Source organism: Bos indicus, chromosome 15 (assembly GCF_029378745.1).
Source record: "Bos indicus isolate NIAB-ARS_2022 breed Sahiwal x Tharparkar chromosome 15, NIAB-ARS_B.indTharparkar_mat_pri_1.0, whole genome shotgun sequence".
NCBI classification, from domain to species: Eukaryota; Metazoa; Chordata; class Mammalia; order Artiodactyla; family Bovidae; genus Bos; species Bos indicus.
Genome location: NC_091774.1, coordinates 3,787,632 through 3,813,426, shown reverse-complemented (window position 1 = coordinate 3,813,426; position 25,795 = coordinate 3,787,632). Strand labels below are relative to the sequence as shown.

The 25,795-nt window shown below is 38.2% G+C and overlaps 1 pseudogene; it reads left to right on the top strand.

The window, feature by feature from the left end:
• LOC139176152 (RNA-binding protein EWS-like) overlaps positions 1 to 21,371 on the top strand; it is a 32,440-nt pseudogene extending 11,069 nt beyond the window's left edge.
• Positions 21,372 to 25,795: the final 4,424 nt, after the last annotated feature.

The window sequence follows — 25,795 nt, the reverse complement described above, 5'->3', positions numbered from 1 at the left end:
CAGGGAGCCATCCTTTAGTGTTGGTGGTTATGTAAAATGGTACAACTATGGAACTTAGTTTGGAGGTTCTTTTGAAAACTAGAAATAGAGCTACCGTATTTATCCAACTATCTCACTTCTGGGCATATACTCAGAAAAGAGAATCATAATTTGAAAAAATATATGCATTGCATTGTTCACTGCAGCACTATTCACACTAGCCAGAAAATGAAAGCAACTGAAACATCCATCAACAGAGGAATGGACAAAGGTGAAATGTGTGTGTGTGTGTGTGTGTGTGTGTGTGTGTGTGTGTGTGTGTGTACACACATATACATACATACTATGGAATATTAGTCAGCCATAGCAAAGAATTGAATAATACGATTTGCAGCAACATGGAAGAACCTAGAGATTTTTATACTGAGTGAAGCAAGTCAGAGAGACAAAGACAAACATATGATATAACTTATATGTGGAAACGAAAAAATGGGTACAAAGGAATTTACGAAACAGAAATAGAGTTACAGATGTAAGAAACTAACCTATGGTTACAAGAGTATAAGGGGGGTGGTGAAGGGAAAACTTGGAATATTGGTATTTACATATACATACTACTATATATAAAACAGATAACTAGTAAAAACCTAATGCATACCACAGCAAACTCTACTCAATACATGTGATGGCCTATATGGAAAAATAATCTACGAAAAGAGTGGGTATATGTATATGTGTAATTGATTCGCTTCACTGAAGCCCTGAAACTAACAGAATATTATAAGTCAATTATACTCTGATACCATTTTAAGAACGTATATAAATGTTCATAGAAGCATTCCTGCTGCTGCTGCTGCTGCTAAGTCGCTTCAGTTGTGTCCGACTCTGTGCGACCGCATAGACAGCAGCCCCCTATGGGATCCCCCGTCCCTGGGATTCTCCAGGCAAGAACACTGGAGTGGGTTGCCATTTCCTTCTCCAATACATTAAAGTGAAAAGTGAAGTCACTCAGTCTCTCAGTCGTGTCCGACTCTTAGCGACCCCATGGACTGCAGCCCACCAGGTTCCTCCATCCATGGGATTTTCCAGGCAAGAGTACTGGAGTGGGGTGCCATTGCCTTCTCTGGGAAGCATTCTTAACAGTGGCTAAACGTTGGAACCAATGCTTTAATTGATTTACAAATAAACGACATATGTACAAGGAAGTATTATTTGGCCATAAAAGAAATAAAATAGAGATATATGCCAAAGCATGGATAAACTTTGAAAACATTATACTAAGTGAAAGAAGTCAGGTACTAAAGACGACATATTATGTCATTTGCACGAAATACCCAGAGTAAGCAAAAAAAAAGAGAGGACATGTGGTCAGTCAGTGCAGTTCATTTGGTCAAGTCATGTCTGCAACCCTGTGGACTGCAGCACCCCAGGCTTCCCTGTCCATCACCAACTCCTGGAGCTTGCTCAGACTCATGTCCATTGAGTCGGTGATGCCATCCTACTGTCTCATCCTCTGCCATTCCCTGTCTTCAATCTTTCTCAGCATCAGGGTCTTTTCCAATGAGTCAGTTCTTTTCATCAGGTGGTCAAAGTATTGGAGCTTCAGCTTCAGCATCAGTCCTTCAATGAACATTCAGGACTGATTTCTTTTAGGATTGACTGGTTGGATCTCCTGTTGTTCAAGGGACTCTCAAGAGTCTTCTCCAACACCACAGTTCAAAAGTATCAATTATTAAGCACTCAGCTTTCTTTATGGTCCAAATCTCACATCCATGCATGACTACTGGAAAACCAGAGCTTTTACTAGATGGACCTTTGTTTGCAAAGTATTGTCTCTGCTTTTTAATATGCTGTTTAGGTTTGTCATAGCTTGTCTTCCAAGGAACAAGTGTCTTTTAATTTCATGGCTGCAGTCACCATCTGCAGCAACTTTGGAGCCCAATAAAATGGATTTGGACAAGAAATGGGGAGTGAATGATAATTGCTATCATATTTCTTTTTAATGCTTACAAAAATATTCTAAAACTGACTAGGGTGTTGGTTGCTCAACTCTGTGAACACACTGAAAACTACTGAATTGTATACTTGAAGTGATCTAATTTTATGTCATATAAATTATATCCCAATAAAGTTGTTCTTTAAAAATGGCATTGGTTTAGCAATCTCTAACAATTTATTCTCATTTCCCAATAAAATACCCATGAAAACAGATAAAAATATGAAAACAAGACCAACCAGTTTTTTAAAGTTGAGGAGAAATTTCTAATAATTAAAATTTGAGAAGTATTACATTAAAAAATGTACACACTTGCTCAGCCAAGTGAAAAATAGCAAATGTGGCTCACCACTACCTAACCTTCCATAAATAGGTAGACATACCCTCATCTTTTTGCAATTTCTTGAACAACAGGTTGAAAAGTAATTTCATGTCAACATTGACATTAAACAATTGTTCTGCCTCCATAGACACTGGTTTCCTAAACTTTTTAAGTCATTCATCAATATTTTTTTCCTTTTTATTTTCATCAATAGACACAGGTACTGAGAAACCAAGCCTGAATGGATTTAGAGAGGAAATTGTGGGTGGAGAGTAATGTCCTTGGAACTCTAGAAATCATTTTGAAGAGTGTAAGTTTGGAGTATTGTCATTTCTCATGAGTTGCATCTATTTAGGGCAAAGGAAGGTCAGAAAATGAGATTAGAAGAATGTACACTCTCAGATATGTACAAAATTTGGCTAGATATGGAAATTGGACCAGGAGTTTTGCAAATGAAACTGCCATTCTGCTGTGAATATGAAAAAATAACTTGGATGGCTTCCATGTTGCCAGAGAGTGGCGTCAAAGGATATACTTTAGTCAAATGGACAAATTCAGCTTCTTATTAACAATGAAAACTAGGGTCATCTCAGTTCTGATGGTTAAAACTTACTCTTTGGGGAAATTAAAAAATATACACAAATGAACAATTGACTGTCTCAGAGATCATCTGTTTCTTTCAAAACCATTTAAAGAAAATAATAACCAGTTGCTAACAAGAAACAGAAGAATATAAGTTTAAACTTTGCAGTGGTTTATCTCTTCCAATTCTCCTCTTTTTAATTAACATTCAGCAGTTCAGACCACATTAGTTAATATGAAGGGCAATAATAGCATATATTTTAAATTTTTGTTTTTATTCATCTTTGATTGGAAAAATCAATGCACCTATGAATTACTGTAAGAGAAAGTATTTTTTAATATTTTGTGATTCAAGTATCCACTGACAGAAAATTAACTAGATTACAATTAGTAATGTCAAATATACAAGAAATACTTAATATCAAATAAGAAAGACTAAGTCTAATAAAAAAGATGGTGTGAGTCCCAGTATAGTATTTTGTCTACATTTTCTCTCATTTAATTTAAGATTGGGTAAGATTGGCACTTGGCCCATAGTAGTGTTCAATATATATGTTGAATATTGAAAACATCCAAAATGTATTTGAGGATATAGTTTATTTAAGAATTATTTGGTAAATCTCTTTAAGTGAAAGTAAGCTGTAACTCCCTAATTTTTTTCCCCTTATAAACCAACAATATCACTTGAGTTTTCTTGCAATGTGGGCTAAAACAAAGCCCAAGTGGCTAAAACTTATGGAACATTTCTAATATTCTGGGCAGTGCTCTAAACATGTTTTAAGTATTAGCTCAGTTAATTGTCACAACATCACTGTGAGGTAAGTGCTATTATTATTGCTCTAATTTTAGGGATTAAAAAAAAAAAAAAAAGCAGAGCATGGAGAGGCACAACTTTTTGCATTTAAACCCAGGTCACCTGAAATGAAGCCTCCATGCTATAAAGTACCATGTTTTACTGTTTTCCTCTGTTGTAGCCTTACCTGTCTACCAACCTAACATGCAAACTGATGGCATTAGTGCTTTGAGGTGCTGATAGGCAGCAAGAGAGATTGAAATTCAAAAAGTATCCTCTTTTCAACAGTTTGCCTGACACACCACAAACAAACTGTGAGAGGATATGCCTTTCAGCCGGTTCTTTTTGACTTTTCCTAATTGCAGGAAGAAAAAGCAATATTGCTTGTTTTCTTTTTGTCCTTTTCTATCAGTTGAAAAAATGGGAGAATCTTTATCTCATATGTCATTTTGGCATTTTTATATCATTTTTCTAACTACTCCAAAGTTAAGAGAACACAAAAATATAGGAATCATTTGTCAGGTAATTACAGCAATGTAACTTTTCCTTTACTTTTATTCTTTTCTTTAGTTTTCTTCAAAATCTAATTTTTATGATACTGACCTTCTCAACTCTCTGTCCTTCTCCAAAATGAAGCAGTTTAAGGTGTCATTTTTATAAATATTTTAAAGATTTTCAGCACAATATTTTGAATTATATTTTTAAAAATCTGAGACTCATACAAAAAATTGTTAGAGGTCACATTTGCAGCTTATACATGGGAGAAATGCATAAACATATTTAGTGAGTGAATTCACTCAGTCGTGTCCAACTCTCTGTGACCCCATGGACTGTAGCCTACCACACTCCTCTATCCATGGGATTTTCCAGGCAAGGGTACTGGAGTGGGTTGCCATTTCCTTCTCCTTCTCCAGAGGATCTTCCCAACCCAGGGATCGAACCTGTGTCTCCCACATTGTAGGCAGACGCTTTTACCATCTGAGCCACCAGGGAAGCCATATTTAGTACATATTACATAGTAGTATACATAGAACATATTTAGTACACAAGTTTAATTATGTGAAAGTCGCTCAATCGTGTCCAACTCTTTGCAACACTATGGACTATACAGTCCGTGGAATTCTCCAGTATTCCAGTATTCTTGGGCATCCCTTGTGGTTCAGCTGGTCAAGAAGTTGCTTGCAATGAGGGAGACCTGGGTGCAATCCCTGGGTTGGCAAGATCCCCTAGAGAAGGAGGGAAAAGCTATACATTTCAGTATTCTGGCCTGGAGATGGAGAATTCCATCGACTTTTTAGTCCATGGGGTCACAAAGAGTTGGACATGACTGAACGACTTTCACTTCACTTTAATTTGTGAATAATTCTGACTCACTATTTTGTGTGCCTGGAAGAAGCAATGCTGAAGTTCCAATACAAATAAGAAAACTTAAAAATGGGTTGAATATGTTTAAGATATCAGGTTTATTTCATATAACATATATTTTGATAACGTATAGCTAGAATATGTGATAAAGAATTTTGTAGTTTGAATTTAAGTTGAATCCTAATTTACCTTGTTTTCTTAGCAGGACATGAAGATAAACATTATTCCAAGAAATGGCAAAAGTATGAGAAATTTTAAAATTCACTATATTTTTTCCTAGTATGCAACTCATTAACCAAATATTCTGGTAGCCTCCATCAGACTGATACATAAGAATCACAGATTTTAGTTACATTTAGGGAAACCCATATCAAATGGCTTCCCTGGTGGCTTGGATGGCAAAGAATATGCCTGCACTACAGGAGACCTGGGTTCAATCTTCAGGTCAAGAAGATCCCCTGGAGAGGAAATGGCAACCCACTCCAGGATTCTTGCCTAAAGAATCCCAAGGACAGAGGAGTCTGGTGGGCTAATGTCCATGATTTTGTAAAAAGTCAAACAAGATTGAATGAATAACACTTTCACTTCACTTTCATATCAAATGGGATTTCCAAACTTAGAACAGAGAATCAACCTTAAAGTTCTATAAACCTTCTCACCTCAAAGCCTTGCAAGGAATTATTTCTCTCTAGTGTTGAAGAGTTCATCTTTTAAGCATACTTGATGCTACATAGATAATTGGAGTGTTCTAAAAGCTGTTGATAAAGACATAGAGAATCCCATAGCTCCCTAGGATCCTTCTGCCTTTCCAAGGGCTCTTTTTTCCCCATGATTTATGAGAACAACATCCCTTATAAAAGCAGAAGTCTTGGCTTATATATTCTGGAAGGCAATGTCATTTCAAGTTTCAGTGATATTGACTGTAAATTTTATAGAAGCAACTGAAATTATTCCTAAAATATTTGATTATATGCTATATATAGGGGCTTCCCTGATGGCTCAGTGGGAAAGAAGCCTCCTGCAATGCAGGAGACTCAGGTTTGATCCCTGAGTTGGGAAGATCCCCTGGAGGAGGGCATGGCAATCCACTCTGGTTATTCTTGTCTGGAGAATCCCATGGGCAGAGAAGCCTGGCAAGCACAGTACATAGGGACACAAAGAGTTGAATATCACTGAAGTGACTGACCATGCATTCTGATGTGTATGCTGCATATAGTTATAGGTACTTATTTGCCACTGGCCAGAAAACAGTAAATAGAATCTAATAGAGAAGCATGTTCAAAATTTTCAATATCATATATGAAGTGATGAAGTTTTATATAAGTAAAGCAAAGGATAATTTCCATTCAGTTCAGTTCAGTTGTTCAGTCATCTGACTCTTTGCCACCCCATGGACTGCAGCACGCCAGGCTTATCTGTCCATCACCAATTCCCAGGGTTTGCTCAAAGTCATGTCCATTGAGTCTGTGATGCCATCCAAACATCTCATCCTCTCTCATCCCCTTCTCCCACCTTCAATCTTTCCAAGCAGCAGGCTCTTTTCCAATGAGTTAGTTCTTCTCATCAGGTGGCCAAAGTATTGGAGTTTCAGCTTCAGCATCAGTCCTTCCAATGAATATTCATGACTGATTTCCTTTAGGATTGACTGGTTTGATCTCCATACAGTCCAAGGGAGTCAGAAGAGTCTTCTCTAACAGCACAGTTGAAAAGCATCAATTCCTTGGTGCTCAGCTTTCTTTATAGTCCAACTCTTACATCCATACGTGACTTCTAGAAAAACCATAGCTTTGACTAGATGGACTTTTGTTGGCAAAGTAGTGTCTCGGCTTTTTAATATGGTGTCTAGGTTGGTCATAGCTTTTCTTCCAAGGAGCAAGTGTCTTTAAATTTCATGAGTGCAGTCACCATCTTCAGTGATTTTTAGAGCCCCCTCAAAATAAAGTCTCTCACTGTTTCCATTGCTTCTCCATCTATTTTCCATGAAGTGATGGGACCAGATGCCATGATCTTAATTTTCTGAATGCTGAATTTTAAGCCAACTTTTTCACTCTCTTCTTTCACTTTCATCAAGAGACTCTTTAGTTCTTCCTTGCTTTCTGATAAAAGGGTGTTGTATCTGCATATCTGAGGTTATTTATACTTCTCCTGGAAATCTGGATTCCAGCTTGTGCTACATCCAGCCCAGTGTTTTGCATGATGTGTTATGCATATAAGTTAAATAATCAGGATAACAATATACAACCTTGATGTACTCCTTCCCCAATTTGGAACCAGTCTGTTGCTCCATGTCTGGTTCTAACTGTTGCTTCTTCACCTGCATACAGATTTCTTAGGAGGCAGGTAAGGTGGTATGGAATTCCCATGTCTTGAAGAATTTCCCCACAGTTTGTTGTGATACACACAGTCAAAGGCTTTGGCATAGTCAATAAAGCAGAAGTAGATATTTTTCTGGAACTCTCATTTTTTCTATGATTCAACGGATGTTGGCAATTTGATCTCTGGTTCCTCTGCCTCTTCTAAATCCACCTTGACCATCTGAGAGTTCTTATTTTATGTACTGTTGACACATAGCTTGGAAAACTTTGAACATTACTTTGCCAGTGTGTGAGATGAGTACAAATGTCCAGTAGTTTGAAGATTATTTTGCATTGCCTTTCTTTGGGATTGGAATGAAAACTGACCTTTTTCCAGTCCTGTCTCCACTGATGAGTTTTCTAAATTTGCTGGCATATTGAGTGTAGTACTTTAGCAGTATCATCTCTTAGGATTTGAAATAGCTCAACCTGAATTCCATTACCTTCACTAGCTTTGTTCATAATGATGCTTCCTAAGGCCCACTTGACTTCACACTCCAGGATATATGGCTCTAGGTGAGTGATTATCTGGGTCATGACAATCTTTTGTGTATATTTCTTCTATGTATTCCTGCCACCTTTTCTTAATATCTTCTGCTTCTGTTAGATCCATACCATTTCTGTCCTTTATTAGTAATAAAGTATATTAGGATAGCCTATCCCTTCTCCAGCAGATCTTCCCAACCCAGGAATCGAACCGGTGTCTCCTGCATTGTAAGCAGATTCTTTACTAACTGAGCTATCAGAGAAGCCCAATGATTTTCATTATTTAGAAGCAAAAAGTAAGAATTTTTTTTTTTTTAAGTCAAGATGATATTTATTAGCTATGCTACTTAGCACTTCTGGTTCTTAACACCTTTATTTGTTAAGTTGGAAAAATAATGCTTATCTTATGGGCTACGTGAGAACAGGAAAACATATCAGTACATCTATCAAATAGTAGATAATAAAGATAATTTCTAATATTTTTATGTCATTTGGTTATTATACCTACTGCTCTATTTTTCAAATGTAATATTTAAGTATAATATATATAATTTTCACAAACTAGTAAACACATTACCCAGTGCCCAGGATAAGAAACATAACAGTGCTGTCATCCTGGAAAGTTCCCCCACCCATGTCCTAATCATAAATCACATCCTCCACAAGGATGCTCCCATCATGATTTCTAATATATTGATTAATTTTGCCTGTTTTTGAACTTGATAACTACTTCCTAGATCCTCAAATCTGTCAGCATTCTACATGACCAATAGGACTTTGCAGATATGATTTAATAATTTAAGATGGAGTAAATTCTCCAAGCCAAGTTTCAGCAATACATGAACCGTGAACTTGCTGATGTTCAAGCTGGTTTTAGAAAAGTCAGAGGAGCCAGAGATCAAATTGCCAACATCCGCTGGATCATGGAAAAAGCAAGAGAGTTCCAGAAAAACATCTATTTCTTCTTGATTGACTATGCCAAAGCCTTTGACTGTGTGGATCACAGTAAACTGTGGAAAATTATGAAAAAGAAGGGAATGCCAGACCACCTGACCTGCCTCTTGAGAAATCTGTATGCAGGTCAGGAAGCAACAGGTAGAACTGGACATGGAACACAGACTGGTTCCAAATAGGAAAAGGAGTACCTCAAGGCTATATATTGTCACCCTGTTTATTTAACTTATATGCAGAGTACATCGTGAGAAATGCTGGACTGGAAGAAACACAAGCTGGAATCAAGATTGCCGGGAGAAATATCAATAACCTCAGATATGCAAATGACACCACCTTTATGGCAGAAAGTGAAGAGGAACGAAAAAGCCTCTTAATGAAAGTGAAAGAGGAGAGTGAAAAAGTTGGCTTGAAGCTCAACATTCAGAAAACGAAGATCATGGCATCCAGTCCCATCATTTCATGGGAAATAGATGGGGAAACAGTGGAAACAGTGTCAGACTTTATTTTTGGGGGCTCCAAAATCACTACAGATAGTGACTGCAGCCATGAGATTAAAAGATGCTTACTCCTTGGAAGGAAAGTTGTGACCAACCTAGATAGCATATTCAAAAGCAGAGACATTACTTTGCCAACAAAGGTCCATCTAGTCAAGGCTATGGTTTTTCCAGTGGCCATGTATGGATGTAAGAGTTGGACTGTGAAGAAGTCTAAGCACCAAAGCATTGATGCTTTTGAACTGTGGTGTTGGAGAAGATTCTTGAGAGTCCCTTGGACTGCAAGGAGGTCCAGCGAATCCATTCTGAAGGAGATCAGTCCTGGGATTTCTTTGGGAGGAATGATGCTAAAGCTGAAACTCCAGTATTTTGGCCACCTCATGCGAAGAGTTGACTCATTGGAAAAGACTCTGATGCTGGGAGGGATTGGGGGCAGGAGGAGAAGGGGACGACAGAGGATGAGATGGCTGGATGGCATCACTGACTCGATGGATGTGAGTCTGGGTGAACTCCGGGAGTTCGTGATGGACAGAGAGGCCTGGCATGCTGCGATTCATGAGGTCCCAAAGTGTCGGACACGACTGAGCGACTGAACTGAACTGAAGTGACCTAGGTTATTTAGATAGGCCCAGTTGATCACATAAATCTTTAAAAGCAAAGAAACTTTCCTCACTACTGTGAAGGAGAAAGAGTGAAAAAGAGGGAGAAAATCAGACACATGGAGAAAAGAAATTACAAATAGAGACAGAAATACTGGCGGAGAGAGCAGAGAGATGACAGAAAGACAAATAGAGAGACTCAGTGGGGGAAGTAAGGTGAGGAACATCCCTGGCATTAATAATTCAGGTCTTGGCCATGACTTGAGGAATGCAGGGCACTTTTAGAAGCTGGGAATGGCTTCAAAAGGGAGTCTCACCTGGAGTGTGCAGAAAGGAACATAACTGCTTTAGTTTAGCCTAGTGAGAGCTGATAAGGTTTTGATTTAAAGAACTGTAAGATAAAAATTTATGCTGTTTTAAGCCACAAAATTTTTGATAATTTGTTACAGCATAAATATGAAACAATACACTTATATTCCTATGGCTGGAATTGCTGAGTTATAGAGTCAGCTTATGCTTGAGTTGATTGGAAATTATCGAAGAACTTCCAAGGTGGTTTTACCAGTCTATCCTTCTACTAAGAGTATGTGAGAATTTTAGTTCCTACACATTTGGAACTTTCTTTTGTCATTTCCATTCTTCTAGTAAAATTGTATGTACTGTGATTCTATTCTGCATTTCTCAAATAATAAATGAAGTCAAATACTTTTCATGTTTATGGAGCAAGTGGACTGCTTATCTTGTGATGTGACTGGCAAGTCTCTTACCTATTTTTCAATGCATTTGTTTACCTAATCCAAAAAGGTTTTTTTTTTTTTTTAATATATTCTTGACATGAGTCATCTCTCAGACATAGTATCATCAATATTGTCACATCTTCTTGTAGTCTGTCCATTTTTCTTCTGCTATCTTACTGGTTGGTGAAGACAAAACAAAAATTAATACACTCAGCCTCTTTCTGTATTATTTAAGGAAGCTTTTGCTATCCCAAGATCATTAAAATTTTCTCCTATGATTTTTTTCTCAATCCTTTATTTTTTGCCTTTTATATTTAATGCAATCTGTCCTTGAGACAAAAGCTTTAAATCTGTTACAAATGACAAAGTGAGGTATGGAGATTTAAACATTAAATAGAAAATTAAAGAAGAGGTTAAACTGTGGTCTATCTGCTGTGCTTATCTACAAACACTGCTTTGTCTACTGACCTTTTAAAGTCTTCCCTGATAACTTCAAAGTTGAATGGGTCTTTCCCTTTCTCAGCCACAACATTTCTCAATTCCACTCATGAGGTGTACTTTTAACAATTGTAGATATTATATGCATTTGCATGTGTTGCCTTCCCGCCTGGATTGTTAGACTCTGTGATCAATGGCTGCTTCATCATACATCTCTATGGGATTTTCAGAATTAGCCCAACTTAAAACTGTTTGTATTTATTACATGATTGCTAAAAGAAAGGGAAATAACCATTAATTTCTCTGCTTTACACATATAGTTCACATGGCAACAATACTTGCTATATGACTCAAAAAAATCATGAAAAACTTTTTACAAATAACAATCTTTTGGCATAAAAAAAGATCTGAGAAAACAAAAATCTTTCTTTTTCATGGAAAGACATTTTATTTCTAAAATTTATTTATTTATTTATTTATCTTTGGCTGTGCTGGATCTTCATTGCTGCCTGTGAGCTTTCTCTAGTTGCAGTGAGCAAGAGCTATTCTCTAATGTGAAGATTTCTCATTTGATGGCTTCTCTTGTTGTGGAACATGGGCTCTAGGGCACATGTACTTCAATAGCTGGGCTTCACAGTTGTAGCTTGAGGGCTCTAGAGCACAGGCTCAGCAGTTGTGATACACAAGCTTTGTTGTCCTGCCGCATGTGGAATCTTCCCAGACCAGGGATCGAACCCTTGTCCCTTGTGTTGACAGGCAGATTAATAACCAATGGACCTCAAAGGAAATCTGGAAAGGCATTTTATTTTAAATATAGCTGTCTGTACATGGTCAATCCCCAAACCCCAATTTAGCCTTCCCCTCAACTCTTCCCCTTTGGTAACCATAAGTTTGTTCTCTAAAGATACTGATCATAACAGATCATTCACTTTAGAGACGTGATGAGAGACAAGCAAGGAATAAGAATACCAATGGCCAATAGAACTATTATATAATTGACTTCTTTAAGCTCTAAGCCCATCAGACCAAATCAAAGTAGTGCATATATTCAGCCTCCTCTATGTCTCATGTACTTAAAATTTTCAAGACAATATATATCTCAGAGAATCACTTGGGGCCCATATTTTGTCACACATGACAAGAAAATATATCAATCATGTGGATATTAGCTACGTAAATGACAAAACAATACTTTATTAGCACTGCTTCTGCTGCTGCTGCTGCATCGCTTCAGTCGTGTCTGACTCTGTGCAACCCCATAAACGGCAGCCCACCAGGCTCCCCCTTCCCTGGGATTCTCCAGGCAAGAACACTAGAGTGAGTTGTCATTTCCTTCTCCAATGCATGAAAGTGAAAAGTGAAACTGAAGTCGCTCAGTTGTGTCTGACTCTTAGCAACCCCATGGATTGAAGCCCACCAGGCTCCTCTGTCCATGCGATTTTCCAGGCAAGAATGCTGGAGTGGGGTGCCATTGCCTTCTCCATTATTAGCACTAATTTTTGACTATTCAATACCTCATCAGTAACACATAATTGCATTCCAGTTAGTGGTGGATAAGAAAGCAGGCTTTCTAACCTAAAGTAACCAAAATTTATAATTCACTTCTTATATAAACAAAGTTTTTTTCTTTTTTTTTTCCATCCACCTTTTGACCTTATACCTTAAAATACTCTTACTTTTAGACAATTTTCAAGAATATCTGTGTTTTTGGAGTTTTGCATAGGAAGTTATAGACAATTAAAAAGATCCATTTCCATTCTCTAAGAGTAAAATGCTATCTCATGTCCTTCTTTAATTATGTCAGGAGTATTTTTTAGCACTTAGAAAAAGTTGTGCTGTTAAGATAAAGTGTGATTTTAACACATTTGAATAAATTAGAAGAACATATGTATTTTTGGAGAAATTGATAGAAGTGTTTGAAACACAAAGAGCTACCCAATTGTTTTTTAAATGGATGTTAGAAGATTTCATTACAAGGCAAGATCAAGTTTGATTTTTACCTAATGAACCTGAACTTTCTGCCAGTATGAGTCATTTCAGCAGCACACCTGAATTCACAGAGTACGACCACATCAGTTTCTGATATATTAGTAGGCAATGAGAGTACTCAGCCTTGATTAAGCTGGGAGATTGCAAATTCCTGATCTTGATATCAAACTCTGTTTCTTATAGGAAAATCATTCTACTCTATAAAAGGATGAGATAGTATTTTAATTAAGTGCTCAAAACAGCTAATTTATAGCTAAAGCTTAATATATACCACGAAGATTTCTATTTTATATATTTACTTTCAAAAATATCTCCAAAGCAATGTTTTTCAAAGTGGTTTGCTTAGTTTTGAGAAGTGGTTTTCGTATCTTAAAAAAGTAAAAACATAACAGGATTCATTTTATCTTAAAGGTATGATAAATCTTTAGGTATTTACCTTAGTCTGGACAGCAATTTTGATTTTTCACTGTAATTTTTGTTGAGATTTTTTTCAACTGTCACAACCATATAAGACTGATAATTCTTTGTAACTAAGTCCTGCTGCTGCTGCTGCTGCGTCGCTTCAGTCGTGTGCTCTGTGCGACCCCATAGATGGCAGCCCACCAGGCTCCTCCATCCCTGGGATTCTCCAGACAAGAACACTGGAGTGGGTTGCCATTTCCTTCTCCAATGCAGGAAAGTGAAAAGTGAAAGTGAAGTTGCTCAGTCGTGTCTGACTCTTAGCGACCCCATGGACCACAGCCCACCAGGCTCCCCTGTCCATGGGATTGTCCAGGCAAGAGTACTGGAGTGGGTCGCCATTGCCTTCTCCAGTAACTAAGTCCAATACACTTTAATTTCTCCAGCCCTTGAGAACTAAGGGTTACTCTCTAGTGAAGAAGAAGGCAAATGGGAAACACTGGAAGAACTTGCTATTAGTGAGTGATTATTATTGCTATTAGTGATTATTATTATATTTTAATTTCAAGCATGAGCTCAAAAAGGAGTCATTGTGACTGGCTTATGATTACTTTCTGTAAAAGTCTGCATCTTACTCATTTTTATCTCCACGAGACTCAACACAGCATCTACCATCTGAGCAGAAACTAAAAAAAAAAAAAAAAAAAATGCTTCTAAGATATTTTTGCATTGTGAATGCCTAGAAGTTTAAGTGCTGCTTATCTAAGACCTACTTTATTCTATTTTCATTATATTTGAAATTTGTAATTGTGGAAAGAAAAGGGTACCCATGGATATTACAGTACCTACAGCCCAGTAGGGCTATGGTGCTTACACCACCTACCCCACTCTTGGATATGTACAGCCACTCAGGCATATGCATCCTATGGATAGCCCACTGATGTCAGTTATACCCAGGCTCAGAGGAATGCAGCCTATGGGCAGACCACATATGCAACTTCCTATGGGGAGCCTCCCAATGGATATTCTACTTGAACTGCACCCTCCACAAGGGTATTGTCAGCCTGTCCAGTATATGGTACTGCTGCTTATGATACAATCACTGTTACAGATATTACCAACCAGGCCTCTTATGCAGCTTATTCTGCATATGACACCTAGCTTGCTCAGCTATGGACAGCAGAGTAGCTACTATGGTCAACGAAGCAACTATGAGCAGCAGCCACCCACTAGTTACCCTTCATCCCCCAATGGATCCTATAGCCAGGTTCCAAGGCAATATAGGCAACACAGTGGCAGCTATGGGCTACACAATTCATTCCACACAACCACCCCAAGAGCACTCCACTCTCGTTTACAAGCAGGAGTCTGGAGGATGTTCCTGGCCAGAAGAGAACTGGAGAATGAGTGACCTGGTTTACCTGGGCAGAGGAAAAGGGAGATTTGATTGTGGAAGTATGAGCAGAGGTGGGCAGGGAGGAAGATGAGGTAGAATGGTTGCTAGAGACTGAGGTGGCTTCAATAAGCTTGGTGGACACATGGATGAAGGACAAGATCTTGATTTAGGCCCACTGTAGGTCCAGATGAAGACTCTGGTGACAGTTCAGTTTATGTTTAAGGACAGATTAAATGCCAGTGTGACATTAGATGATCTGGCAGACTTCTTTAAGCAGTGCAGAACTGTTAAAATTAAGGACTGGACGACCCATGATTCATGTCTACTTGGACAAACAAACAGGAAAACCCAAAGATTATGATGCTACAGTGTCTTATAAAGATCTGCCAAAATTGCTGTAGAGTGGTTTGATGGGGAAATTTTTAAGAGATTCTCTTGCAAAAAGGAAGCTTCCAATGAACAACATGTGGGAAGGAATGACACATTGTGAAGACAGATGGATGCCACTACCTCCTGAGGAGGTCCAGGGGCCTTGGAGGTCCTGAAGAACCCATGGATCACATGGAAGGTTGTGGAGTAGACAAAGAACCTTCTCACACAAGGCCCTGGGGTTTCCAAGGGAACCCATTTTGAGGAGGATACTGGAAGTGCCCTGATTCAGGGTGTGGAAGACGGAATTTCATCCAGAGTGCAACCAGTCTAAGGCCCCAAAACCCAAACACTTCCACCCGACATCTTTCCAACTCCTAGGTAGTGAATGTGGCAGGGGTGGCTCTCGTGGTAGGTGGGAAAGAAAAGGTGACATCATGGACCCTGGTGGTTCCAGTTCAGTTCAGTTCAGTCACTCAGTTGTGTCCGACTCTTTGCGACCCATGGACTACAGCATGCCAGGCCACCCTGTCTATTGCCAACTCCAGGAATTTACTCCAACTTATGTCCATTGAGTCAGTGATGCCATCCAACCATCCCATCCTCTGTCATCCTGTTCTCCTCCTGCCTTCAAAATTTCCCAGCATCAAAGTCTTTTCAAATGAATCAGTTCTTCACATCAGTTGGCCAAAGTATTAGAGTTTCAGCTTCAGCATCAGTTCTTCCAGTGAACAATCAGGACTGATTTCCTCTAGGATGGACAGGGTGGATCTTCTTGCAGCCCAAGGGACTCTCAAAAGTCTTCTACAACACCACAGTTCAAAAGCATCAACTCTTCAGCACTCAGCTTTCTTTATAGTCCAACTCTCGCATCCATACATGACCAGTGGGAAAACCATGGCTTTGACTAAATGGGCTTTTGATGGCAAAGTAATGTCTCTGCTTTTTAATATGATGTCTAGGTTCATCATAAATTTTCTTCCAAGGAGCAAGCGTCTTTTAATTTCATGGGTGAAGTCACCATCTGCAGTGATTTTGGAGCCCAGAAAAATAAAGTCAGCCATTGTTTCCACTGTTTCCCCATCTATTTGCCATGAAGTGATGGGACCAGATGTCATGATCTTAGTTTTCTGAATGTTGAGCTTTAAACCAACTTTTTCACTCCCCTCTTTCACTTTTATCAAGAGGCTCTTTAGTTTTTCACTTTCTGATATAAGGGCGGTGTCATCTGCATATCTGAGGTTATTGATATTTCTCCCAGCAATCTTGATTCCAGCTTGTGCTTCATCCAGCCCAGCATTTCTCATGATGTGCCTTGCATATAAGTTAAATAAGCAGGGTGACAATATACAGCCTTGACATACTCCTTTCCAAATTCAGAACCAATCTGTTGTTCCATGTCTAGTTCTAACTGTTGCTTCCTGACCTGCATACAGATTTCTCAGGAGGCAATAAGGTGGTCTGTTATTCACATCTCTTGAAGAATATTCCCACAGTTTGTTGTGATCCACACAGTCAAAGACTTTGATGTAGTCAATAAAGGATAAGTAGATGTCTTTCTGGAGAAGGCAATGGCACCCCACTCCAGTACTCTTGCCTGGAAAATCCCATGGATGGAGAAGCCTGGTAGGCTGCAGTCCATGGGGTCGCGAAGAGTCAGACACGACTGAATGACTTCAATTTCACTTTTCACTTTCATACATTGGAGAAGGAAATGGCAACCCACTCCAGTATTCTTGCCTGGAGAATCCTAGGGACGGGGGAGCCAGGGAGCTGCCGTCTATGGGGTTGCACAGAGTCGGACATGACTGAAGCGACTTAACAGCAACAGCAACAGATGTCTTTCTGGAATTCTTTCTTTGTTGATTATCAAACGGATGTTGGCTATTTGATCTTTGGTTCCTCTGCCTTTTCTAAAACCAGCTTGAACATCTGGAAGTTCACGGTTCACATTTTGTTGAAGCCTGGCTTGGAGAATTTTGAGCATTACTTTACTAGCATGTGAGATGAGTACAATTGTGAGGTAGTTTGAGCATTCTTTAGCATTGCCTTTCTTTGGGATTATAATGAAAACTGACCTTTTCCAGTCCTATGGCCACTGCTGAGTTTTCCAAATTTGCTGGCATATTGAGTGCAGCACTTTCACAACATCATCTTTTAGGATTTGAAATAGCTCAGCTGGAATTCTATCACCTTCACTATCTTTATTGGCAGTGATGCATCTTCAGGCCCACCAACTTGAATTCACATTCCAGGATGTTTAGCTCTAGTTGAGTGATCACACCATTGTCATTATCTGGGTTTTGAAGATCTTTTTTGTATAGTTCTGTGTATTCTTGTCACCTCTTCTTAATATCTTCTGCTTCTATTAGGTCCATACCATTTCTGTCCTTTGTTGAACCCATCTTTGCATGAAATTTTCCCTTGGTTTCTCTAGTTTTCTTGAAGAGATCTCTAGACATTCCCATTCTATTGTTTTCCTCTATTTCTTTGCATTGATCACAAAGGAAGGCTTTCCTATCTCTCTTTGCTATTCTTTGGAATTCTGCATTCAAATGGGTATATCTTTCCTTTTCTCCTTTGCCTTTTGCTTCTCTTCTTTCCTCAGCTATTTGTAAGGCTTTCTCAGACAACCGTTTTGCCTTTTTGCATTTATTTTCCTTGGGGATGGTCTTGATCCCTGCCTTCTGTACAATGTCACAAACCTCTGTCCATAGTTCTTCAGGCTCTCTATCAGATCTAATCCCTTGAATCTATTTGGGACGTCCACTGTATAATAATAAGGGATTTGATTTAGGTCATAACTGAATGGTCTAGTGGTTTTCCCTACTTTCTTCAATTTAAGTCTGAAGTTTGAAATAAGGAGTTTATGATCTAAGCCACAGTCAGCTCCCAGTCTTTTTCTTGCTGACTGTGTAGCATTTCTTCATCTCTGGCTGCAAGGAATATAATCAATCTGATTTCAGTGTTGACCATCTGGTGATGTCCATATGTAGAGTCTTCTCTTGTGTTGTTGGAAGATGGTGTTTGCTGTAACCAGTGTATTCTCTTGGCACAACTCTATTAGCCTTTGCCCTGCTTCATTCTGTACTCCAAGGCCAAGTTTATCTGTTACTCTAGATATTTCTTGACTTCCTACTTTTTCATTCCAGTCCCCTATAATGCAAAGGACATCTTTTTGGGGGTGTTAATTATAGAAGGTCTTGTGGGTCTTCATAGAATGATTCAACTTCAACTTCTTCAGCATTACTAGTCAGGGCATAGACTTAGATTACTGTGATATTGAATGGTTTGTTTTGTAAATGAACAGAGATGATTCTGTCATTTTTGAGATTGCATCAAAGTACTATATTTCAGACTTTTTTGTTGACTATGATAACTACTCCATTTCTTCTAAGGTATTCTTGCCTGCAGTAGTAGATATAATGGTCATCTGAGTTAAATTCAACCATTCCAGTCCATTTCAGTTCGCTGATTCCTAAGATGTCAATGTGCACTCTTGCTATCCCTGTTTGACCACTTCCAATTTACCTTGATTCAAGGTTCCTATGCCATATTGCTCTTTACAGCATCGGACTTTACTTCCATCACCAGTCACATCCGCAACTGGGTGTTATTTTTGCTTTGGCTCCGTCTCTTCACTCTTTCTGGAGTTATTTCTCCACTGATCTCCAGTAGCATATTGGGCACCCACCGCCCTGGGGAGTTCATCTTTCAGTGTCCTATCTTTTTGCCTTTTCATGTTGTCCATAGGGTTCTCACTAAAATGGGTTTGCCATATTTTTCTCCAGTGGATCGCGTTTTGTCAGAACTTTCCACCATGACCCGTCTGTCTTGGGTGGCCCTACAGGGCATGGCTCATAGTTTCTTTGAGTTAGACAAGGCTGTGGGTCTGTGTCATCAGATTGGTTAGTTTCCTGTGAATGTGGTTTTCAGTCTGTCTGCTCTCTGATGGAGAAGGATAAGAGGCTTATGGAAGTTTCCTGACGGGAGAGACTGACCTACGAGGAAATGGGGTCTTGCTCTGAATGGGTGGGGCCATGTTCAGTAAATCTTTAATCCAATTTTCTGTTGAAAAGTATGGCTGTGTTCCCGACCTTTTATTTACCTGGGGTGGAACTATGGTGGAGGTAATGAAGATAATGGTGACCTCCTTCAAAAGGACCCATGTAGGCACTGCTGCACTCAGTGCCCCCTGCCCTGCAGCAGGCCACCGCCAACCCACCGCTCCACCGGAGACTCCTGGACACTTATGGGCAAGTCTGGATCAGTTTCTTGTGTGGTCACTGCTCCTTTCTCCTGGGTCCTGGTGCACACAAGGTTCTGTTGTTGTTGGCAAAGAGTTTGTTTCCCAGTCCTGTGTAAGTTTTGGCATCTCTATGGTGGTTCCAGTGGAATGTTAAGAGGTTGCTGTTGGGACATTAAACATGGTGGCTTTAGTGGAAGAAAATAAGGTGATCTTGGGTGACCCCTAGGAACTTAGATGCAATAGAGGAGTGGTAGAAGAGGCAGGTGTGGAGGACCTGGAAAAATGGCTAAAGGTGAGCACCACAGGAATGCAGACACCAGTCCCAATGGACACAGAGACCCTGCAGAACTGCACTGACTACCAGATTTATTTTTTAAACCAGAAAATGTTTTGAATTACAATTCCATATTTATATTATTAGTCACAACATTATGATTATTCCTTGTCTGTTGTTGTTCAGTCATCAAATCATGTTTGACTTTTTGAAACCCCATGAACTGCAGAATACCAGGCTTCCCTGTTCTTCACTGTCTCTGGAATTAGATCAAATTCATGTCCATTGAGCTGGTGAGGCTATCCAACCATCTCATCATTTGCCTCCCTCTTCTCCTTTTACCTTCAATCTTTCCCAGCATCAGGGTCTTTTCTAATGAGTCAGTTCTTCGCATCACATGGCCAAAGTATTGGAGTTTCAGCTTCAGCATCATCTTTCCAATGAATATTCAGGGTTGATTTCCTTTCTGATTGACTGTCTTTGATCTCCTTGCTATCCAAGGGACTCTCAACAGTCTTCTCTAGCACCATAACTCAAAAGCATCAGTTTTTCAGTGCTCAGCCTTCTTTATCATCCAACACTCACGGCCATACACAACTATTGGAAAAATCATAGCTTTGACTATACAGACCTTTGTTGGCAAAGTTATGTCTTTGCTTTTTAATATACTGTCTAAATTTCCTTTTATGGAATTTGCCATTGCAGTGATTTTGGTGCCTCCCCCCCAAAATAAAATATGTCACTGCTTCCACATTTTCCCCTTTTATTTGCCATGAAGTGAAGGGACCAGATGACATGTTCATAGTCTTTTGGAAGCTGAGTTTTAAGTTAGGTTTTTACTCTCTGCCTTTACTCTAATCAAGAAGTTTCTTATTTCCTCTTCACTTTCTACAATTAGAGTAGTCCTCTGCATATCTGAGGTTGTTGTTATTTCTTTAAGCAATCTTGATTCCAGCTTGTGATTCACCCAGCCTGGCACTCCACAAGATGCATTCTGCATAGAAGCTAAATAATCAAAGTGACCATATGCAGCCTTGCTGTACTCCTTTCCCAATTTTGAACCAGTCAGTTGTTCCATGCCTCTTTCTAACTGTTGCTTCTTGACCTGCATAGAGATTTCTCAGGAGACAGATAAGGTAGTGTGGTATTCCCATCTCTTTAAGAATTTTCCAAAGTTTATTGTGATCCACACAGTCAAAGGTTTTAGCATTGTCAATGAAGCAGAAGTAGATGTTTTTTTCTGGAATTCCGTTGTTTTCTCTGTGATCCATTGAATGTTAACAATTTGATTTCTGGTTCCTCTTCCTTTTCTAAATCCAGTTTGTACATCTGAAAGTTCTCAGTTCACATACTATTGAAACATAGCTTGAAGGATTTGGGGCATAAACTTACTAGTATGAGAAATGAGTCCTTGTCTGTACTTTAGTATTTTTCTCCATTTGTGAAGAAACATTAAATAAGTTAAGTAGTAGTGTATGTTTGTTTGTTTTTTTTCCTTCTTCTTCTTTTAAAGATGATTGTTTATGCGAAATTAAACAATGGAAACCCCTTGTGAGCATGCTCATTATCACTGTGGAGAAACAAGAGTGCTTCTAATTGTAACAATGTTCATATTCGTGATTTGTTAAAAATAAAATTTCAAAGTTTTATAAACAAGCAAAACAAAACAAAACAAAAAATAAATAAATAAATGTGTAGCTGTGCTCAATCATGGGTTCACAAGAGGCTTGGGGCTCAACCCCAAAGACTCTGATTGAGTCTTGGGTAAAGCCTGGGGAGATTTTAATGTTCAGTAGGCTTGAAAACCATTACTGTCCAAGTGCAATGGTTCTCAGATTGTCAAGTACATAGAAGTCATCTATGTACTGCAAAATATTTGCTGCAAAGTAAAATTTTCCTTGAAAAGCAAATTTGAAATTAGGCAGTCTAAAAGTGAGACTAACACTTTTTTTTAATATAAAGGCTCAAATAGTGATGTTGCTGAGGGTAGCTATTCATTCTGGTTTGTTTAGCATGTTGTTGCTGTTGTTTATTGGTTAAGTCGTTTCCAGCTCTTTTACAGCCCCATGGACTATTGCCCACCAGGCTCTTCTGCCTATGGGAATTCCCAAGCAAGAATACTGGAGTGAGAAGTCATTTCCTTCTCCAGGGGATATTCCTGACCCAAGGATCAAATTTGTGTCCTATATTGACAGGTGGATTATTTACCACTAAAAGCCCCCTTGTCTAGTGTATAGGGGTTTAACTATCAAACTAAGACTATTCTGGTAAACTGGGATAGTTGATATGCTTAGTTATAGGTCCATGAACCACACTGTATATCATAAGACCCCAAGTCAGAGGTTTTCAAACTGTGGTGTGCTTCAGAATCACCTTAAAGTCTTAGATGATACCTACACCCAAAACTTTTCCTTCTCTAGGTCTGGGGAGTTGTTCTGAGACTTTACATTTAGTAAAAGTACCTAGATGATGCCAATATTGCTAGTATAAGGACCACATGAAATAGTCATAATTTCTGTTTGCTGCAAATTAAAATTGCCTACAGAGTTTTTAAACTACTGATGCCTGGACCTTGTCCACACAGATTGTTTTGTGGACCCAAAAACTCATAGTATATGATTTGTGATTTTAAAATTCATTCCAAGTAATTTCCATGTTCAATCCAGACTGAGATTTATGGTGAATACATACATTACAATTATTCACAGTTCAAATAAAAATTTATTTTTGTTTATTTAACATTTATGTTTATTTATGTCGCTCTCTGTTCTGTGAATGCAATATCATGCACGACTGAACAAAGATGAAATTATGGATACATATCATGTTATTTCTTTTCCTGGATATTCTTATTTATTAAATTAAAAAAAATGTGAATAAGATTCATAACATTCCCTCTTTGGAGTAGGTTCTATCTCTGTCATACTTTTAGTCACAAATCTCTGAAGACAAGTAGGACAAGAACTGCCCTCCTGGAACAAAGCCTATCTTACCTCTTTGGTTTACTTTCCCGTGCTTCTCCTCTTTTCTTCTGAAACTTTTCCTTCTTTTAACAGATGGTTTCTCTCTCCCTCTCTCTCTCTCTCCCTCTCTCCTTTCTCTCTCCTTTAAACTGGCTTTGTCACAATTACCACCACCACCATGTATGCATGTGTGCTAAGTTGCTTCAGCTATATCAGTCTCTTTGCAAACCTATGAACTATAGCCTGTCAGGCTCCTCTGTCCATGGGATTCTCCAGGAAAGAATACTGGAGTGGGTTGCTATGCCCTCTGCATAAAAACAAACAATTTCTAAAATCCGTTTCCCTGATGTGGTTTCCTGTTCCCTGAGAGAAACTCTACTTAAATCTTTTAACTGTTTCTTGTGATATTTACTGTTATACTTCTCAGAAATAACTCATACTGCTATCTGAGAATAAACACAATACATCGAATTTTTATGCGGATGATAAGAATTTAACTTTTTATATACTGCTACTCACAAATAAATCATTACTTTCCCTACTATCCTTTCAATATATTTATGTTATTCTTTTAGGATTAAGCCAATATTCAATATATGTTATTATGAGCATAATTTATTCACAGTTGAATCACAATTCATATACAATTATTTTTTCCTTTCTGTAAAATTTTTGTTTTCCCTGGTGTTCATAATTGCCTTTTTGTTTGTTTGTGTGCTTATTTTTCTACATATACATAACTATTTCATCTCCAAATACTTGTACACAAATATATTTGTATGAAAGTTAAAAAAAAAAAGTGAAAATGTTAGTTACTCAGTTGTGTTCAACTCTTTGCCACCCCATGGTTTGTAGCCCACCAGGCTTCTCTGTCCATGGAATTCTCCAGGCAAGTATATTGGAGTGGGGAGCCATTCTCTTATCCAGGGGATCTTCCTGACCCAAGGATCGAACCTGGGTCTCCCACATTGCAGGCATATTCTTTACTATCTGAGTAGCTATTTTAGAATTTTCTCTTTTCTTGTTTTGTTAATTTAATGTTCATGAGTTGCTTATTTTAAGGATCACTTGTCCTTTGTTCCAGTCTCAACTGGAGTCCTGTCAACCTGTAGCCATTGTTTGGTTGAAACATATACTTGAGTAGTTTTCTGAGATAATGTGTGAAAGGTAAATTTTATTTTGGCTGATACTGTGTGAAATGCTGATGTATGGCAAAGGCCATAACAGTGTTGTAAAGCAATTATTGTTCAATTAAAATAAATAAATAACATTTTAAAAATTAGGCTTATTTATTTATAAGGAATATGATTCTAGGTTGATTCTAAATGTTTCTTTGTAGGAGTTGTTTCTTATCACGATGAGTTTTTGATGAATTAGTGGGGAAGCCGGCGATCTCCCTAACTCCTCTGCCATCTTCCTGCCAGTCTCTGATTATGCTTTTCTCTAAAAATTTTATAGTTTTTGGTCTTAAAGTTAGGTCTTTAATCCATTTTGAGTTTATCTTTGTGTATAGTTTTAGGTAGTGTTCTAATTTCATTCTTTTACATGCAGCTGTCCAGTTTTTCCAGTAACACTTATTGAAAAGACTATTTTTTCCCTATTATGTATTCTTGGCTCCTTTGTCAAAAATAAGGTATCCATAGGTGTGTGGGCTTATCTCTAGGCTTTCTATCTTGTTCCATTGGTTCATATTTCTGTTTTAGTGCCTGTACCATGCAGTCTTGATGACTATAGCTTTATAGTGTAGTCTAAAATCAGGAAGGTTGATTCCTCCAGCTCCATGCTTCTTTCTCAAGTTTGTTTTAGATATTCAGGGTCTTTTCTGTTTCCAGAATTTTTTTTTTTTTTTCTTTTTTGTAAATCACACGGTTTATTCCCCTTACATATTTCCACTTTGGTATTAGCCTTCTGTGGTGCTGTGGAGTTTTCCTCTTTGTGTTTCTTGTCAAAAAAATATATTTTTTTTAAAGATTTTTTTCCCTCTTTTTCACCTTCCCCCCCACCTTGAGGAGGTTTTTTATTTTGTTTTTAATATATTCAACTGTTTTACCTATAGTTCTTTACCATCTGTAGCTATTCCTGAATATATATAATTTTTTTCCACATGCATATATTTTTCTTTGTTTTTCTATTTTATCTTTTCTTTCTTTTTTAGTCCCCCATTCCACCCCTCCTTTTACCTTTTCCCTCCTTTCTCTTCTTTTATTCTCTCTTTTTTCCTTCTCCATTTTATCCTCCACTCATATTTTCTCACTGAGTAAGTCAAATTATTGAGCTCTCTTTGCTATATTCCACAGTTGGCCCTCTGCTAATGCTCAGATTTCCAGATTGAACATTATCTAACTCTTCTTTTAATTGGTTGATATCACTCTGGTTTTTCTTGCTCACTAAGTCAATCTCCTGTACTCATATTTAGAACACTTTGGTTATAACTGCATGTGTGGAAGTGTGCATATATGTTCCATTATTTCCATAATTACCTTGGAATTGATCTCCTCCCCCTAGAGCACAGGCACAAGTCACCCCTAATAAGAAATTAGCACAAACCACCCAACCAACATTTCCCTCCAAAGGCAAAAACCAAAGGGAAGAAATAATACAATGCTAAAGCCTGAGAAAAGGAGACCTCAAGTGTCTCCTTGAGAGCAGCAAGTGAAAAAAAAAAAAAGGAGCAAGTGGAAAAAAAAAAGGAGCAAGTGAAAAAAAAAATTATGAAGAGACAGAGAAATACAACACAAATGAAAGAGCAAGGTAGACACTCACAAGACTAAATAAAGAAAGAGGAAATAAGCAATCTCCCTGAAAGAGAATTCAGAATAATGATAGTAAAGTTGCTCTAAAGATTAAAAATAGAATGGAGAAAAGGCAATAATTATTTAATACAATCATCAAGGACATAGAAGAAATAAAGAATAAGCAAAAAGAGATGAATAACACAATTACTGAAATTAAAAACACTCTAGAAGGAACCAATAGCAGAATAACTGAGGTAGAGGAACAGACAAGTGAGCTGGAGTAGAAAATGGTGGCAGTAACTGCTGAAGAGCAGAATAAAGT